This window comes from Pan paniscus, chromosome 15 (assembly GCF_029289425.2).
Source record: "Pan paniscus chromosome 15, NHGRI_mPanPan1-v2.0_pri, whole genome shotgun sequence".
Classification (NCBI taxonomy): domain Eukaryota; kingdom Metazoa; phylum Chordata; class Mammalia; order Primates; family Hominidae; genus Pan; species Pan paniscus.
Window position 1 is genome coordinate 94,554,630 of NC_073264.2, and position 18,743 is coordinate 94,573,372.

At 39.2% G+C, this 18,743-nt stretch overlaps 2 protein-coding genes across 3 annotated transcripts in view; both read left to right on the plus strand.

Moving 5' to 3' along the window:
• The window catches only part of LOC100984553 (cytochrome c oxidase subunit 8C, mitochondrial), a 78,050-nt gene extending 60,815 nt beyond the window's left edge, over positions 1–17,235 (plus strand). The window contains exon 3 of the mRNA XM_003832798.5: positions 1,371–17,235. The gene's annotated coding sequence lies outside the window, so the exon portion shown is untranslated. The remainder of the gene's footprint in view (positions 1–1,370) is intronic.
• UNC79 (unc-79 homolog, NALCN channel complex subunit) overlaps positions 1,124–18,743 on the plus strand; it is a 310,032-nt gene continuing 292,412 nt past the window's right edge. For both annotated transcript variants that reach the window (XM_055097973.2, XM_063596389.1), the window contains exon 1: positions 1,124–1,465. The gene's annotated coding sequence lies outside the window, so the exon portion shown is untranslated. The remainder of the gene's footprint in view (positions 1,466–18,743) is intronic.

Sequence of the window (18,743 nt, forward strand, 5' to 3'; positions counted from 1 at the left end):
TTGTATAGTGAGTCCAGTATCTGGGATTTCTTAGAGTCAGTTTCTGTTGATTGCTTTTTTTCCTTACGTATGGCCCATACTTTCTTATTTTTTTACTGTTCTTATAGTCTTTTTATTGTTCTTGTTGAAAGCTAGACATTTTAAGTAGTATAGTAGTTCTGGAAGTCAGATTTTCTTCCCCCACCTCAGGGTTTCTTGTTGCTACTGTTTGTTTTAGTGTGTTTGTTTAGTGACTTTTCTCAATTATTGCTGTAACATCTATATTCTATGTGGCTATTGAAGTCTCTGCTTGGTTAGCTTAGTGGTCAGCTAATTATTGGATGAAGACTTTCTTGATTGCCTAGAACCAATAAATCTCCGAGTCTTTGCAAAGGGTGTGTGTGTGTGTGTGTGTGTGTGTTGTGGCATGCTTTCAACTCTCAGCCAAGCAATTGACAGCTCTGTCTTGGCCCTCACTTTCTGCTTATGCAATTCCTCAAGCCAGATGTGAGAGCTTAGGGCCTTCTCAGATTTTCTTATCATGTTGTCAGTCACCACTGAGTATGGGCACAGGCATATATATGTGTGTGGTCATCTAGGTTCCTAGGAATATTTCAAAACATTTCAAAAAGCCTAGGACATCTTGTTTTCTATTGTTTCCCTTTAAGCTTTTTGTTTAGTCCATTGTTTGTCCTGTTTTCCACCTCATCAGGCAGTTATGAATTTATTTGTTTATTTTTTATTTTTAAAAGCCAGTCAAATTTAGCAGCAGGCGGTTATATACCAACTTTAGTGACACTAATGTTAATAAGTTCTGATAACCCACTACCATCTGACAAGCCAGGTATGAATTTAAACAGTTGACTTATTTGTTTTTGACAAATGCCCTGGGTAAAGCCCTTTTGAATTGTCACTTTGGAAAACTCCCTGTCGGGTAAAATTCAGACAACTTATCTGAATTTCTGGAAGTGAGATCTTCCAGGGAACTACCAGACAGATTGAATAATGGCAATTCCTTTAGGAATAGGGCTTTAAAGAAACCCCAACTTGATCTTGTCCTCTCCAGTGGTTTCCAGCTTCTAATTTTCACTGCAAATGCAGTCTGTTAATTTCCAAGGCTGTAGTGTATCTGGAGAGTGTGGGATGGGACTAGGGAAAATTAAAATGCTACAACCTGGGCCCTATGGTTCCTGCCTGTAATCCTAGCTACTTGGGAGGCTGAGGCAAGAGGACTGCTTGAACCCAGGAGTTTGAGATGAGCCTGGGCAACACAGTGAGATTCTGTTTCAAAAAGGAAAAACAGATCTTTGATCATAGCTAAGAGTGTCCCCTATTCCATTCTCATCCTTAGAACAATGGTTGGAGTCATTTTTTTTTTTTTTTTTGGCCAGGTATGGTGGTGTGCACCTGGAATTCCAGCTACTTGGGAGACTGAAGCAGAAGGATCACTTGAGGCCAGGAGTTTGAGACCAGCCTGGACAATATAGTGAGATTCCTGTCTCAAATTTTTAAAAAACCCACAAAATTTTGTTCTTAACAAGATGCAGCCATTTTTGTTGAGTGAATAAATGATGTCTGAATTGCTGCAAGCCCTTAGTCAATTTCAAGTTCTGACATGTTGATTTTGACAAATTTTGCCAGTTTTCTCTTTCCTTTTATGGAGAATTTCAGAGGTCCTTACTCCACCATTTTCAATGATGTCTTCTCCGTAATTATTAAGAGCTTGGTTGTGTAGTAGTACTTCACTAGAAAAAAAGTCTGGCTGTTCTGTTTTACAAGATATAGGTATATTGAAGCATAAGAGTTTATGTGTATGTGCCACAAGGGTCTTGTGATTTGGTAATACCTACAGGATAGGGATAAGCCAGCCAGGTGGGATGTTGCCCTGAGCACAAGACTGAGTGTGACCAGGAGGATAATAAGCCAAGGAAAGTTGAAGTAAGGCATTCAGGATAGAGAAGAGGCAACATTATAGAGAAGAAACAAGTTTGGAGCCTTGATTATAATATTGTGCTAAATTTGGAAGGGCACAATGTAGGCAGAAACAGAAGACTATATAGAGGAATTGGGAGAGCACAATCACATTAACAGGCCCAGGCAATTGGTTCAGGACAGACTATGAGGAGCACACTGGTCCAGAGAACTCTGTTTATCTGATGTCCATTGCATTTTCCTGGGACAGTGTGGGGCAGGCATTGCAGCTTATCAGAGTTGCTTCAGGCTAGCCATTTGTATTTTGATTGTCAAGGCAAACCCCATGGTGAAGGATTAAATAATGCCAAGACAGTTTAGGATTTTCCTGAATGTTGTAATCTACAAACACAGAAGGGTTTTAGAGAAGAAGAAAGTCTGTAACAGCTGCAGTATCCAGGAAGGTCTTTATGTAGGAGGAAAAACTGCTCTTTGAATAATATGTAGGGTTTAGCTAGGCAAGAGGTTAAAGGACTGTGGCATGTACCCACAGACAAGAGGGAAGAAATGAGTATGAAATGGAATGGTGTGTGTTGGGGTAAACATGGTGTATTAGTCCATTCTCATGCTGCTATAAAGATACTACCTGAGACTGTGTAATTTATAAACAAAGGAGGTTTAATTGACTCACAGTTCTGCATGGCTGGGGAGGCCTCAGGAAACTTACAATCACAGCAGAAGGGGAAGCAAACACCTTCTTCACAAGGTGGCAGGAGGGAGTGTGAGCATGTGAAGGAGGAACTGTCAAACACTTATAAAATCATCAGATCTTGTGAGAACTCACTCACTATAATGAGTAAGTACAGCATGAGGAAGACTGCCCCCATGACCCAAACACCTCCCTCCCTCTACATGTGGGGATTACAGGCCCCTCCCTCAACCCATGGGGATTACAGTTTGAGATGAGATTTGGGTGGGGACACAGCCAAACCATATCGCATGGGAACTCATTTTGGTCACATCAAATTTCTTGTTGAAATATAATTTGGGAATAAGAAAATTTTTAAATAGGAATTCCCCAGAGCACAATTATGTAAGACTACTAGGGAATCAAAAAGACATAACTGAAATGATTGCTGGGCACTATTGAAGATACACAGCATTAATTAATGGTAGGTCAGTTCTTACAGTCATTCTTTTTTTCCACCCATTTTTCTTTTATCCTTCCCATTCTATTTTTGAGGAGAAAAGAGGCTTAATTTTATTAGATCCTTAATATGTGCCAGGCACTGTGCCAAGCACTTTATATGTGGATTTCATTTAATCCTCTCATCTGACCTTTGGAGGTTGCCATCAAGAATCCAATTTGATAGATACAGAGATTTGGTATTTTATTAATAGCTGGTCCCTTTCCTTGTCATGGGACCAAAATTCACCACAAGTAGTAGAGGGTTTATTGTGAGGGAAGTTCAGATGTTAGTTGGGGTTCTTCCTTTGCATTGCCAATCTCCTATGTGTAGATTTCCTGCATATATACGTGTGTGTATAGAAAACAGGATATTCATTAAGCAGCTATCCTTAATGGTTATCTGGGAAAAGCTTAATTACTAGGCCACAGGATTAATGGGACCCATGACAGCCTGAGATAGAACCTGGAACGGAAACTCATTCATAGTCCTGGGAGTTTTAGGGACTTTAGAAGCAGAGTCAATGGATCTGCATGTTATCCATCATTGACCCAACTCAGGTATCCCTATTTGCCATTAATATATCTGTGTTCTCCTCTTCCTATGACCAACTGGCTGATTCTTCTACTTTTTTGTTTATGTTTGTGAGAGAGAATGTTTTTGGGAGAAATATTTTATGCTCCTTTAGCGGGGGCTGTTTTGGGATGGTTTACCTGAGAAGAAACTAAGGGAGTATCATGCATGGTATTTGACAGGTTTAATACTTAGAAAAATTTAACATGTCCCAAGTCAATCAATGGCAGAGTCAAGAAATGAATAACAGTTTATCTCAAAGGTTCTATTCTTTTTACTCTTCTTGTGGGCATGACTTTGTTTTAAGGTTGATGTGGGTTATGTAGTTGACCCCCATCCCCAAGGAGCTGACAGTAGTAGTTAAATATGGTATAAATTAGCAGATAAGTGCCACATGAATGGTTCAGGAAAGCATCCTGGGAGTTCAGATGAAGGGGAAAATTCCTCTGAGTGAATTAATTAGAGAAGAATTCATGGATAAAGTAGTAATTTAGCAGAATAAAGACAGGCTTTTAAGGTAAAAATGTAGGGAAGGGATGACGTGAATAAAGGCTTAATGACGAGGAAGGCACAAGGATAAGTTTGATTACAGCACAGGGCACTGGGGTCTACGGTGCATATCGCTTTAGGGTGCTTACTCTAAATCATGCTGGGAGCAGAATGAAGAAAAGCTGAGAGTGGAGTGAGAGCAGTACCCAGGAAACCATCATGGAAGGGATTTCAATGATTCGGATGTGAGATCAAGAAGAAATGAATTAGTGTTATGGCAAAAAATATGGAAAGAAAGAAATGAATTCAGGGATGATTCTGAAAGAGACAAGACAGGACTTGAAGCCTGATTAGATGATACGGATGAAGCAGATGGGAGAATAAGACAACATTGAGAATTCAAGTCTGGATAACAGTGATAGTGAGAATGATACCTTCATTATGAGAAATAAAATCAGGAAGAGGTGTTGATGGGGATAGGAAAATAGTGCATGGTTTATGTATGCTGAGTTTAAGGTATTAGTGGGGCATCCAGATATAGACATCTATTAAACAGTTAAAAATGTGAGCTTGAATCTTGGCAGAGTGGTTGGGACAAAAATTTTTTTAAAAAATTTGATAATCTTCAACATGTAAATTGTTGTCGAAGCACAGGAGTAGATAAAATTTCCAAAGAGAGACAGATCTTAGAAAAAAGATGAAAATTCCAAGGACAAAGCTTTGATAAACAACTCACAGTTTTTGAGGGGTAGGATACAAAAGATGAAGAACTAGGCAGATACTACTTGCCCAAGGTGGCAGCATGTACATGTTTTGAGCCTTTAACTCACAGTAATGATAGATAAATCATCACAGAGTTTAAAACAAGGTAAATATCAATCTGTACCAGAAACTGAACAGAAATGCAAATTTATGAGTAGGGTTGATGCCACAAGCCTCTGGACTCCAGGCTGAAAGCAGACAACGCATTTCAGGTTTGAGTAGTGCTCTTTGTAAGACAGGAACTAGAGCCACATTTACTGCTTGAAGTCTCCTGCTAGCCCCAGCCCCACTCCACCTCAAGAAAAGAGTCTGAAGAAAATTGTTGTTGGCTCCTTCTTGGGATACCTACAGCTTAGAACACGCTGTCAGCCTAGAGATTCAGATAGCTATAGATACAGCCTTGAGACTCAGACTGAATCAAATTGCCCAATGTCTTGTGACTGGATTAGTGATATCTCTGTTTGACATCCTTATCTGCTAGTATATAAGGTCTAGTTCTGGACTGGTTGTCCAGAGAGTTAGGTAGAAACAAACAGACAAACCACAAACTGTTAGAAAGGGAAGAGTGAGCATAAGGGAATAGAAGAGAGAGAAAATGAAATAAGAACAAAAGCCTCTCACGCAGGATGTATCCATTTCAAGATTCCACAATGTAATGTAATGGTAAGAAATACAGCATAGGCTGGGTGTGGTGGCTCATGCCTGTAATCCCAGCACTTTGGGAGGCCAACGTGGGCGGATCACCAGAGGTCAGGAGTTTGAGATCAGCCTAGCCAATATGGTGAAACCCCATCTCCACTAAAAATACAAAAATTAGCTGGGTGTGGTAGTGGATGCCTGTATTGCAGCTACTTGGGAGGCTGAGGCAGGAGAATTGCTTGAACCCAAGATGCGGAGATTGCACTGAGCTGAGATTGCACCACTGCATTCCAGCCTGAGTGACAGAGTGAGACTCTGTCTCAAAAAAAAAGAAAAGAAAAGAAAAGAAAAAAAAAAAACCAGCATAAAAAATTATGAGACCGTGAATGCACTGTAAATAAAATTATTTTTATGAAACAAACTGTCAAAAACCCTAAAACTAAAGTATATTTGGTATTGAATGAAGGAATAAAATGCATAAGGAGGAAAAAATTATAAACAAAAATGAAGCAGATATGAACTGAGAAGAGGTAGATATGAAAAAATATAATTAAATATGTGAAAATGAAATATATACACCATTGAAATGAAACATTAATTGGGATACACACGGGATTGGACACAAAGACAATCAGTGAATTGAGAGCTAGTTCTGAGGAATTCACTCAGAATGTGTCATGAGAGGTGAGGAGATAAGAAATATGAACAAGCAAGTAAGAGATATAGATAGAATTAGAGGTTCTGAAATATTAATATCAAATAGAATTTCCAGAAGAAAAGGGAGGAGACAGTAGAGAAGAAATATGTGAGAGTGTGAACCAAAAGTAGACTCATATACTTGTGGTTCCCACTGGCAGATATTTCTTCTCTGCTGTCTCTGCTGAGCAATTTACAAAGTTTGTTTTGCCAAGGTTAAGGACATACCCATGACACAGCCTCAACAGGTCCTGATGACGTGTGCCCAAGGTGGTTGAGGCACAGCTTGGTTTTATATATGTTAGGTAGACATGAGACATCAATTAATATGTGTAAGATGTACATTGGTTCTGTCTAGAAAGTCACGACAACTCAAAATGGCAGGTGGGAGTGGGGCTTCCAGGTCATAGATAGGTAGGAGACAAATGGTTGCATTCTCTTGAGTCTTTGGTCAGCCTTTCACTGAGTAGTCAATTTACATGTGAGAGGGGGGTAAAGGAATAGTCACTTATGCCTTAGTCTGGCTCAGCGAATCTGCATTTTTACATAAACAATAGGACAGAGGAAGCAATCAGATATGCATTTTTCTCGTGTAAGCAGAGGGATGACTTTGAGTTCTGTCCTTTGTCCTGCAGCTGTGAAGATAAGCTATGAATTTACATTGCCAAGGTGAAATTCAGCAGGACTGTTTTAGGGTAAAGATCTTTAGGTCCACAAGGAATTTCTTTGTGGGAAAATTGTGAGGGAAGTAGACAGCTTTTTTATCTTTGCAGCCATCTCATTTAGGAATAAAATGGGAGGCAGGTTTGCCTGATGCAGTTCCCTGCTTAACCTTTCCCTTTAGCTTAGTGATTTTGGGGTCCTGAGATTTATTTTCTTTTCACAAGAGATATTGACAGTTTTTCAGCATTACAAAAGCCATGAGTCCTCAGATAGAAAGTGCGTTTCCAACACCAAACAGCATAAAATAAATCTACATGAGGACACATCATGGTAGATTTGCAGAACACTGATGATCAATACAGTGTTCTAATGCTACCAGAGAGGGAAAAAGCGGATTAAAAATTTTTTTTTATCAACCACAAGAAGAAGCACCAAAAAATCAGATTACTTTATAAAAAGGCAATTGGAGTGACAGGTAACTTTTCACCAGTAAAGGATCCCAGAAAACAATGAAATATCATCTTGAAAGTGTTGAAGTGAAAAAGACTTTGAGCTAGAATCTTTTTTTTTTTTTTTTGAGATGGAGTGAGCTAGACTCTTATATCCACTTAAATACCACCTAACAGTGTGGGCAAAAAACATTTGCAGATACATAAAGAAAGAGTAAGACTGTTTTCTAGCTGTATAACTTTTTGGAAACAAATAATCAATGATACACTTCAGTAAGAAAGAAAAGTAAACCCAGGAGAAGGGATGGTGTGCAAGAAATAATTGTGAGCACAGAAATTGATAAAATGCGTTGGTAAATTTAATTAGCTGTTGACCAAGAGAATGGTGAGTTTTATTTTTAAAGGCAAACTGAAACTCTAAGTAACAGTAACAAAATGGGGAGTTGTATTCAGTTGGGAAGAGGATTGAAATATTGAATAGTTTTAGAATTTGTTAAAAAATTCACAAACATTTCATTTAAAAAATGTGACCCTGGGCAACATAGTGAGACCCTGTTTCTACAAAAAAAAAAAAAAAAAAAATTAGCCAGGCATGATGGCATGTACCTGTAGTCCCAGCTACTTGGGAGGCTGAGGAAGGAAGATTGCTTGAACCCAGGAGTTCAAGGCCACAGTGAGCTATGATCACACCACTGCATTTCAGGCTGAATGACAGAGTGAGACCTTCTAAAAATATATATATATATATATATATATATATATATATATAAAAATATACATATTATATATTATTGTAATATAATATATATGTAATCAGTAAAACATAGAAACACAATCCATATTTTTCAAATGAGCAGGGGGAAAAGGAGAGATTACAGAAAAATTTATATTAAAAGTAAGATGGGAGAAAAGGAGAAAAAAGGGCAGTAAAAACTATATAAAATAAGATATGAAATATAAGCTTAAGTATATCAGAATAAACATAAAAAGATTCAACTCCTCTCTTAATGAAAGAGAGCAGATTGAGTAAAAAATAAAATTTGGCTATTTGCTTCTTAAAGGAGACAAGCTTAAAACCACATAGGCTAGATAAACATAAAGGGATGGAAAATTATTATATACAAAGCCAACTCTAATGAAAACACTAATTTTAAGAAGCTTATATAGATATGTATTGGAAATTAGAATTTAGGGCAAAATCATTTGAAAGAATAAATGAGGCTGCAATATATTAATTTTAAAAATCCACAAGAAGAGTCGGGAGGGGTGGCTCATGCCTGTAATGCCAACACTTTGGGAGGCCGAGGCGGACGGATCACCTGAGGTCGGTAGTTCGAGACCAGCCTGGCCAACGTGGTGAAACCCCTTCTCTACTAAAAGCACAAAAATTAGCTGCGTGTGGTGGCGGGCACCTGTAATCCCAGCTACTCGGGAGGCTGAGGTAGGAAAATCGCTTGAACCTGGGAGGCGGAGTTTGCAGTGAGCCAAGATCACACCATTGCACTCCAGCCTGGGTGACAAGAGCAAAACTCCATCTCAAAAAAAAAAAAAAAAATCCACAAGAAGATGTAACAATTATGTTTACTCTAAATAACATAACCTTTAAATATTATATATGATATTGTGAATGTTATATCAATAACTAAAAACTGACAGAATTACAAGGAGAAATGAATAAAAACCACAAAGTGAGAGAAACTAAGTCAAGCATATAAAAAATTAACAAAATATAAAAAATTTCTATCCAAAGTTAACAAAAGTAACCCTCTTTTCCAACAAACAAAGAATATAAATGCTTCAAGTAATCTGAGAACATTACAAAAATTGATCACCTTTCCATGTTATAAAAGAAGTCTCAAAATTCAAAGAACTAATGTTATTAAGGTCATATTTGCTGGCTACAGTTTAGAAATCCACAAGAAAAAGATGGTAAGAAAATTCTGTATGTTTGATTTAAAGAGGAATTCACAATGCCAATTACAAAAATATTCAGAATCAAATGACAATAAATGTAATTTGAAATGCATACAGCTAAGGTGACACTGGAAAGTAAATGCACTTGTTAAGAACATTTAAAAATAGTTAAATGTTTAACTCAAGAAACTAGAAATAGAAGAGCAGGAGAGTAATCTCTCCACTACTTTCCCCAATATCAGAAGATACCAGCGGAGTTTCATCTACTAAGGTGACCAACTCTCCTGGTTGGTCCAGGACTTGTGATTCCTGGGACATTGATTTTTAATGCTGAGCTGGGACAGTCCTGGGTAGACAGGATGGCTGATCACCATACACCTAAACTACCAAGGAATAGTTAATCCCTATTTTATATAAACTGAGATTAGACAAAGAAGGAGATCCATTCAGTTCATTTACAGGCTACTATAGCTTTGATACTATAATTGGATGAGAAAATTGTTAAACAATGTCACTTTCCATCATAGGTGCAAAAATTCTAGAAAAAAAATTAACACAGCAAATTCAGCAGTGTTAAGAAAAAATAGTATATTAAGATCAAGTTTATTTCTGGGATGTGAGGATTCTTTAGAAAATCTATTAATGAGCTGGGCATGGTGGCTCACGCCTGTTATTCCAGCACTTTGGGGGTCTTAGGCAGGAGGATCTCTGGAGTCCAGAGGTTTGAGACCAGCCTAGGCAACATAGTGAGACCCCATATCTTTAAAAAAAAGGAAAAGAAAATTAGTCAGGCATGGTAACATGTGCCTGTAGTCCCAGCTACTTGGGAGGGTGAGGTGCGAGGATCACTTGAGCCCAGAAGCTTGAGGCCACAGTGAACTATAATCATGCCTTGGCACTCCAGCCTGGCCAACAAGGTGAGATCCTGTCTCTAAAAAGAAAACAAGGAAACAAGAAAATCTAATAATATAATACATCTTACTAACAGACAGAAAACCTTATGATCATCCTAAAAGATGATTGATTAAAACTCAGTACAAACTTTTGGGTTCTGCTCTAACACACAAAGAGCTTGGAAGTTATCACTCATCTCATAATAAGGGAGAAACTGAAACTCTGCAACTTTTCTTAGATCTATCAGATAATAGGGATCAGAAGGTGAACTGCATATATTAGTTTCCTAGGCGGCTATAACAAAGTACTATAAACTAGGTGGCTTAAAACAACAAAAATTTATTCTGTTCTAGTTCTGGAGGCTAGAAGTCTAAACAAAATCAAGGCGTCAGCAGATGGAAGCCCTAGATAGTCTAGGGAGGAATTCTTCATTTTTTCCTTGCTTCTGGTGGCTCCCAGCAATCTTGGTATTCCTTGGTTTGTAGCTGCATCACTCCAATTTCTGCCTTCATCTTTCCATGAACTTATTTCCTGTGTGTGTCTCTGCATCTCCTCTCTTTTTATGGGGTGCCAGTTATTAGATTTAAGGCCCACTCTAACCCAGTATGAGCTCATCTTAACTTGATTACATCTGCAAAGACCTTATCTCGAAATAAGGTCACCTTCTGAGGTTCTTGATAGACATACATTTTGGGGGGATACTATTCAACTCATTACACCACAACCCCCCAAACTAGAGAGATAGGCAAATACAGAGAATCACAGGTTACAGGGAGCAGAAGCCTCTAAATGCAATACCTGATAGAAACACTTAAACAATAATTGACACATTGCTGGAGGCTGAGTGTGGACTAACTTGAGACATAAAAACTCCTGAGGGCCTAGACTTGTGGGGAGGACACCCACTTTCATAAGTTTTATCTCTAGGAGCCCCACCAGGTTCTCATGATAAAGTGCTGAGAAAAATCTCATGCCTCTGGCAGGGGGAGAGGAAAATACATCTGTTCTCTCTAACAAAGGCCTGTCCTTAAAGGAAACTACCAGGCCTTATCTGTGTTAGGAGAAGGGCGATCAGATAATTGGAGTGCACTCTAGTTTTTCCGTCTCACAGAAACACAGGGGAAAAAAAGGTAAGAAACTATTTGGAAGGTCTCAGTCCAGAAAATTTGGCCCATTAAAAAAACTGGAGATTTAATTATAAGATTATAGAATGCTTCTCCTCCCCAGTACCTTACTACCACATCAACAGGGCTCTAGCATAATAACATAAGATCACAAGGAAGAGAGATGAAAGACGCAGACTATTTAAGAAGGCATTTTTAGGGAAACTCAAATTGAACAAGGAGACAAAACAAGAGCACTAGAGGAAATTGAAGGCTCTGACACCTACAGTTACAGCCAACATTAAGCACAGCCTAACTCTCAGCCAAATAAACATAAAACTGCACAATAAAGGCCTGTATACCTACAGTTACTATTACTCAATGCATTATGTCTGGTCTTCAACAAAAAATTACGAGGCATAATTAATGGCAAGAAAAAACACAGTCTGAAAAGACAAAGCAAGCATCAGTACCAGACTCGAATAGGGTAGAAACTTTGGAATGATTAGACTGGGCATTTAAAATAACTATGATTAATATGCTAAGGGCTCTAATAGAGAAAGTGGACAGCAAAGAAGAACACACGAGTAATATAAGTAGAGAGATGGAAGCTCTAAAAGAATCTAAAGGAAACGCTAGAAATAGAAAACACTAAGAAAGATGAAGAATACCTTTGACTGGCTTATCTCTAAAATTGTACTGATGAAAGAGTGAAGCCTGAAGTAAACTATGGACTTTGGTTAATCATACCATAATAAGAACAGGTGCAGTGGCTCATGCCTGTGATTCCAGTACTTTGGGAGGCCATGGTGGGAAGCTCACCTGAGCACAGGAGTTCAAGACTAACCTAGGCAACATAAAAAGACCCTGTCTCTACAAAAAATAAAAAACCAACTGTGCATGGTGGTGCACGCCTGTGGTCCCAGCTATTCAGGAGGCTGAGGCGGGAAGATTGCTTGAGCCCAGAAGGCCAAGGCCGCATTGAGCTATGTTTGCACCGCTGCATTCTAGCCTAGGCAACAGAGTGAGATCTTGTCTTAAAAAAACCCCACAAAGTGTAAAAATAAAAATACCATATCAATACTGGTTCGTCAATTATAACAAATGTACCACATTAAAGCAAGATGTTAGTAATGGGAAAAACTTGGTGTATGTGATGTGGGAGGGGAAGAGAGGGTATATGGGAACTCTGTACTAACTCTGTACTATCTGCCTAATAAAACCTTTATTTTAAAATGCAATAAAATTTTATCACTAAAAACTCTTAGCTAAATATGATAGAAGGAAACTTCTTCAACCACATCTATAAAAATATCCTACAATAAGCATAACAAATTTAGTGATGAATTTTAAACACTTTGTCAATAAAATTAGGAATAAAGAAAGGATTCACTATACTGCTTTTATTCAGCATTGTTCTGGAGATCTTATCCAATGTAGTAAGATTGAATAATAATTATAATAATTGTAAGTGCAAGTCAAAACTCTCATTATTTGTAGATGCTAAGTTTGTTTATGTAGAACATTTTGGAGAATCTACAAAGTATTAGAACTGATAAGAGAGATTAGCAAGGTTGTTAGATATAAGATCAACCTAAAATCAATATTCTTTCTGTATCTCAATAATAATTAATTTGAAATATAATATGAAACAATATTCCATTCAAAATAGCAATAAAATTATAAGGTACTTATAAATAAATTTGACAAAAGGTGTTCAAGACTCTTATGAAGAAAACTACAGCATATTATTGAAAAGCTAGGTATAGCCAGGTGCAGTGGCTCATACCTATAATTCCAGTGCTTTGGGAAGCCAAGGCAGGAAAATCACTTGAGGCCAGGAATTTGAGACCAGCCTGGACAACATAGTGAGACCTCCGTCTCTACAAAAAATAAAAATAAATTAGCCAGGTCTGATGGCATGCTCCTGTAGTCCCAGCTACTTTTGAGGTAGAAGGATTGCATGAGGCTAGGAGTTTGAGGCTGCACTGAAGTATGATAGCACCACTGCACTACAGCCTGGGTGACAGAGCAAGACCCTGTCTGTAAAATAAACAAATAAATGGAAACATATATAAAAAATAAAATATCTAGATACATGGAAAGAGACATCATTCCTATGAATAAAAACAGTCAAGATATAAATTATCTCTAAATTACTTCATACATTCAGTGCAATTCCAGTCAAAATTTCAAAAGGTTTTAAAATATAATTTGATAAATTGATTCTAAAATTTACATGAGTAGAAGGGGTGGAGTAAGATGGCTGAATAGAGGCTTCACCAATCAGTCCCCCAATAAAGACACCAATTTAACAACTATTTATCCACAAAAAGCACCTGCATAGGAACCAAAAATTAGGTGATCACTCACAATATATGGTTTTAACTTCATATCACTGAAAGGGGCATTGAAGAGGGTAGAAAAGAGTTTTGAATCACTGACACCACCCTTCCTCCCTCACCTAGCAGTGGCTGTGTGGCAGGGAGAGAGAATCTGGACACTTGGGAGTGGGTGAGTGCAGCAATTGTGAAACATTACATGAAACTTAGTTCTGCCCTGTCATAGCAAAAAGCAATACCAGGCTGAACTCAGCTGACGTCTGCCCACAGAGGGAGTATTTAAACCAGCCCTAGCCAGAGGGGAATCACCTATCCCAGCGGTCTGAACTTTAGTTCTGGCAAGTCTTGCCACCTAGGGATGGAGTGCTCTGGGACCCTCATTAAACTTGAAAGGCACCCTAGGCTACAAGGAACTCCTGGGTGAGTCCTAGTGCTGAACTGGTATCAGAGCCAGTGGACTTGGGGGACATGCCACTTACTGAGACACCAGCTGGGGCAGCTAGGGGAGTGTTTGTGCCACCCCTCCCACAACCCCAGGCTGCACAGCTCATGGCTTCAAAAGAGGTCCCTTCCTTCCACGTGAGGAGAGGAGAGGAGAGAGAAGAGTAAAGAGGCCTTTGTCTTGCATATTGGATACCAGCTCAGCCACAGTAGAATAGGACAATGGTCAAAGTAATGAGGCCCCCTCTCTAGGCTCCTGGATTATATTTCTAGCACACCTTGGGCCAGAAGGGAACCTGCTGCCTTGAAGGGAAAGACCCAGTCCTGGCAGTACCCATTGTCTGCTAACTAAAGAGCCTTTGATCCTTGAATAACCAACAGTGATGCCCAGGAAATACACTGTGGGCCGTAGGTGAAACTCTGAGATTTTCTGACTTCAGGTGAGACTCAGCACATTCTTAGCTGTGGTGGCTATGGGGAGAGACTCCTTCTGCTTGAGGAAAGTGGAGGAAAAAGAAAAGCAGACTTTGGCTTGCTCCATATGTACCAGCTCAGCCACAGGGGAATAGAGCACCAAGCAGGCTCTTGGGGTCCCCAGTTCAAGGTCTTGACTCCTGGATGGCATTTTTGGGTCTACCCTGAGTCAGAGGGGAGCGCATTGCCCCGAAGGGTGAGTCCCAGGCTAGGCAGCATTCACTACAAGCTGACTGAAGAGCTCTTGGGCCTTAAGGGAGTATTGGTGGTAGCTTCGCAGTACTCCCCATCCTGGCCACAGGATGAGGCCCCTCTGCCTCTAGAAAGGTGAGAGAAGAGTGGAAAGGACTGTGTCTTCTGATTTGAGTGCCATCTTAGCTGCAGTACAATAGAACACCAGCTAGATTTCTAAGGTTTTTGACTCTAGTCTCTGGCTCCTGGATGTCACCTCTGGACCCACCCAGGACCTGGGGGAACTTGCTGCCCTGAAGGGAAGGACAGAAGCCTAGCTGGCTTCCCTGCCTGCTGATTGTAGAGCCCCAGGGCCTTGAGGGAACAAAGGTGATAGCCAGGTAGTGGTTATAGTTAGCCTTGGGTTGAGGCCCAGTGCTGTGCTGACCCAGTGCAGTCCTGGTAGTGGTGACCACAGTGGGGGCTTGTGTCACTCCACCTCCAGCCCCAGGCAGCTGAGAACAGAGAAAGAGAGACTCCATTTTTTTGACAGAGAGTAAGGGAAGAAAACAAGAGTCTCAGCTTTGTGATCCACAGAATTCTTCCAGATCTCTTCCAAGACAATCAAGGTGGTACCTGTATGAGTCTGTGAGAACCACAGCATTACTGGGCCTGGGGTGCCCTTTAATGCAGATACAGCTTAGATCACAACACTCAAGTCCTCTTGAATATCTGGAAAGCCTTCCCAAGAAGGATGGATACAAACAAGACCAGACCAGGAAACTGATAAATATCTAACTCTTCAATGCCCAGACGCAGACAAACATCTGTAAGTACCAAGACCATCCAGAAAAACATGACCTTATCAAATGAGCTAAATAAGGCACCAGGGACCAGTCCTGGAGAAGCAAAGATATGTTGCCTTTCAGACAGATAATTCAAAATAGCTGTTTTGAGGAAACTCAAAGAAATTGAAGATAACACAGACAAGGAATTCAGAATTTTGTCAGATAAATTTAGCAAAAATATTGAAATAAAAAGAAGCAGAAATTCTGGAGTTGAAAAATGCAATTGACATACTGAAGAATGCATCAGAGTCTTTTAATAGCACAATTGATCAAGGAGGAGAAAGAATTAGTGGGCTTGAAGGCAGCCTATGTGAAAATACATGGAGGAGATAAAAGAAAAAAATAGAAAACAGTGAAGCATGCCTACAGGATATAGAAAATAGCCTTAAAAGGTCAAATCTAACAGTTATTGGCCTTAAAGAGGAGGTGGAGAAAGAGATGGGGGTAGAAAGTTTATTGAAAGGGATAATAACAGAGAACTTCCCAAACTAAGGGAGAGATATCTATATCCAAGTTCAAGAAGGCTATAGAACACCAAGCAGATTTAACCCAAAGAAGACTACCTCAAGGCATTTAATAATCAAACTACCAAAGGTCAAGGATAAAGAAAAGATCCTAAAAGCAGCAAGAGAAAATAAAGAAATAACATAAAATGGAGACCTCCAATACTGACTGTTGGGAGTTTGATTATAAAATGCCTTGAGGCAGTCTTCTTTGGGTTAAATCTTCTTGGTGTCTTATAACCTTCTTGTACTTGGATGTTGATATCTTTCTCTATGTTTGCAAAGTTCAGTGTTACCTTACAGGCCAGGAGAGAGTGGCATGACATATTTAAAGGGCTGAAGGAAAAATACATATATCCTAGAATAGTATATCCAGTGAAAATATCCTTCAAACATGAAGGAGAAATACCTTCCCAGACAAACAAAAGCTGAGGGATTTCATCAACACCAGACCTGTCCTACAAAAAGTGCTAAAGGGAGTACTTCAATCAGAAAAAAATGGATGTTAATGAGCAAAAAGAAATCATCTTAAGGTATAAAACTCACTGCTGATAGTTAAGTACACAAAAAAACACAGAGTGTTATACCAGTGTAACTGTGGTGTGTAGACCACTCTTTTATTTTTTTTTATTATTATTATACTTTAAGTTTTAGGGTACATGTGCACAATGTGCAGGTTAGTTACATATGTATACATGTGCCATGCTGGTGTGCTGCACCCATTAACTCGTCATTTAGCATTAGGTATATCTCCTAAAGCTATCCCTCCCCCCACCCCACAACAGTCCCCAGAGTGTGATGTTCCCCTTCCTGTGTCTATGTGTTCTCATCGTTCAATTCCCACCTATGAGTGAGAATATGCGGTGTTTGGTTTTTTGTCCTTGTGGTTGTTTACTGAGAATGATGATTTCCAATTTCATCCATGTCCCTACAAAGGACATGAACTCATCATGTTTTATGGCTGCATAGTATTCCATGGTGTATATGTGCCACATTTTCTTAATCCAGTCCATCATTGTTGGCCATTTGGGTTGATTCCAAGTCTTTGCTATTGTGAATAGTGCCGCAATAAACATACGTGTGCATGTGTCTTTATAGCAGCATGATTTATAGTCCTTTGGGTATATACCCAGTAATGGGATGGCTGGGTCGAATGGTATTTCCAGTTCTAGATCCCTCAGGAATCGCCACACTGACTTCCACAATGGTTGAACTAGTTTACAGTCCCACCAACAGTGTAAAATTGTTCCTATTTCTCCACATCCTCTCCAGCACCTGTTGTTTCCTGACTTTTTAATGATTGCCATTCTAACTGGTGTGAGACGGTATCTCATTGTGGTTTTGATTTGCATTTCTCTGATAGCCAGTGATGGTGAGCATTTTTTCATGTGTTTTTTGGCTGCATAAATGTCTTCTTTTGAGAAGTGTCTGTTCATGTCCTTCACCCACTTTTTGATGGGGTTGTTTGTTTTTTTCTTGTAAATTTGTTTGAGTTTATTATAGATTCTGGATATTAGCCCTTTGCCAGATGAGTAGGTTGTGAAAATTTTCTCCCATTTTGTAGGTTGCCTCTTCACTCTGATGGTAGTTTCTTTTGCTGTGCAGAAGCTCTCTAGTTTAATTAGATCCCATTTGTTAATTTTGGCTTTTGTTGTCATTGCTTTTGGTGTTTTAGACATGAAGTCCTTGCCCATGCCTATGTCCTGAATGGTAATGCCTAGGTTTTCTTCTAGGGTTTTTATGGTTTTAGGTCTAACGTTTAAGTCTTTAATCCATCTTGAATTAATTTTTGTATAAGGTGTAAGGAAGGGATCCAGTTTCAGCTTTCTACATATGGCTAGCCAGTTTTCCCAGTGCCATTATTAAATAGGGAATCCTTTCCCCATTTCTTGTTTTTCTCAGGTTTGTCAAAGATCAGATAGTTGTAGATATGTGGCGTTATTTCTGAGGGCTCTGTTCTGTTCCATTGATCTATATCTCTGTTTTGGTACCAGTACCATACTGTTTTGGTTACTGTGGCCTTGTAGTATAGTTTGAAGTCAGGTAGCGTGATGCCTCCAGCTTTGTTCTTTTGGCTTAGGATTGACTTGGCAATGCGGGCTCTTTTTTGGTGCCATATGAACTTTAAAGTGGTTTTTTCCAATTCTATGAAGAAAGTCATTGGTAGCTTGATGGGGATGGCATTGAATCTATAAATTACCTTGGGCAGTATGGCCATTTTCACAATATTGATTCTTCCTACCCATGAGCATGGAATGTTCTTCCATTTGTTTGTATCCTCTTTTATTTCGTTGAGCAGTGGTTTGTAGTTCTCCTTGAAGAGGTCCTTCACATCCCTTGTAAGTTGGATCCCTAGATATTTTATTCTCTTTGAAGCAATTGTGAATGGGAGTTCACTCATGATTTGGCTCTCTGTTTGTCTGTTATTGGTGTATAAGAATGCTTGTGATTTTTGTACATTGATTTTGTATCCTGAGACTTTGCTGAAGTTGCTTATCAGCTTAAGGAGATTTTGGGCTGAGACGTTGGGGTTTTCTAGATACACAGTCATGTCATCTGCAAACAGGGACAATTTGACTTCCTCTTTTCCTAACTGAATACCCTCTATTTCCTTCTCCTGCCTGATTGCCCTGGCCAGAACTTCCAACACTATGTTGAATAGGAGTGGTGAGAAAGGGCATCCCTGTCTTGTGCCAGTTTTCAAA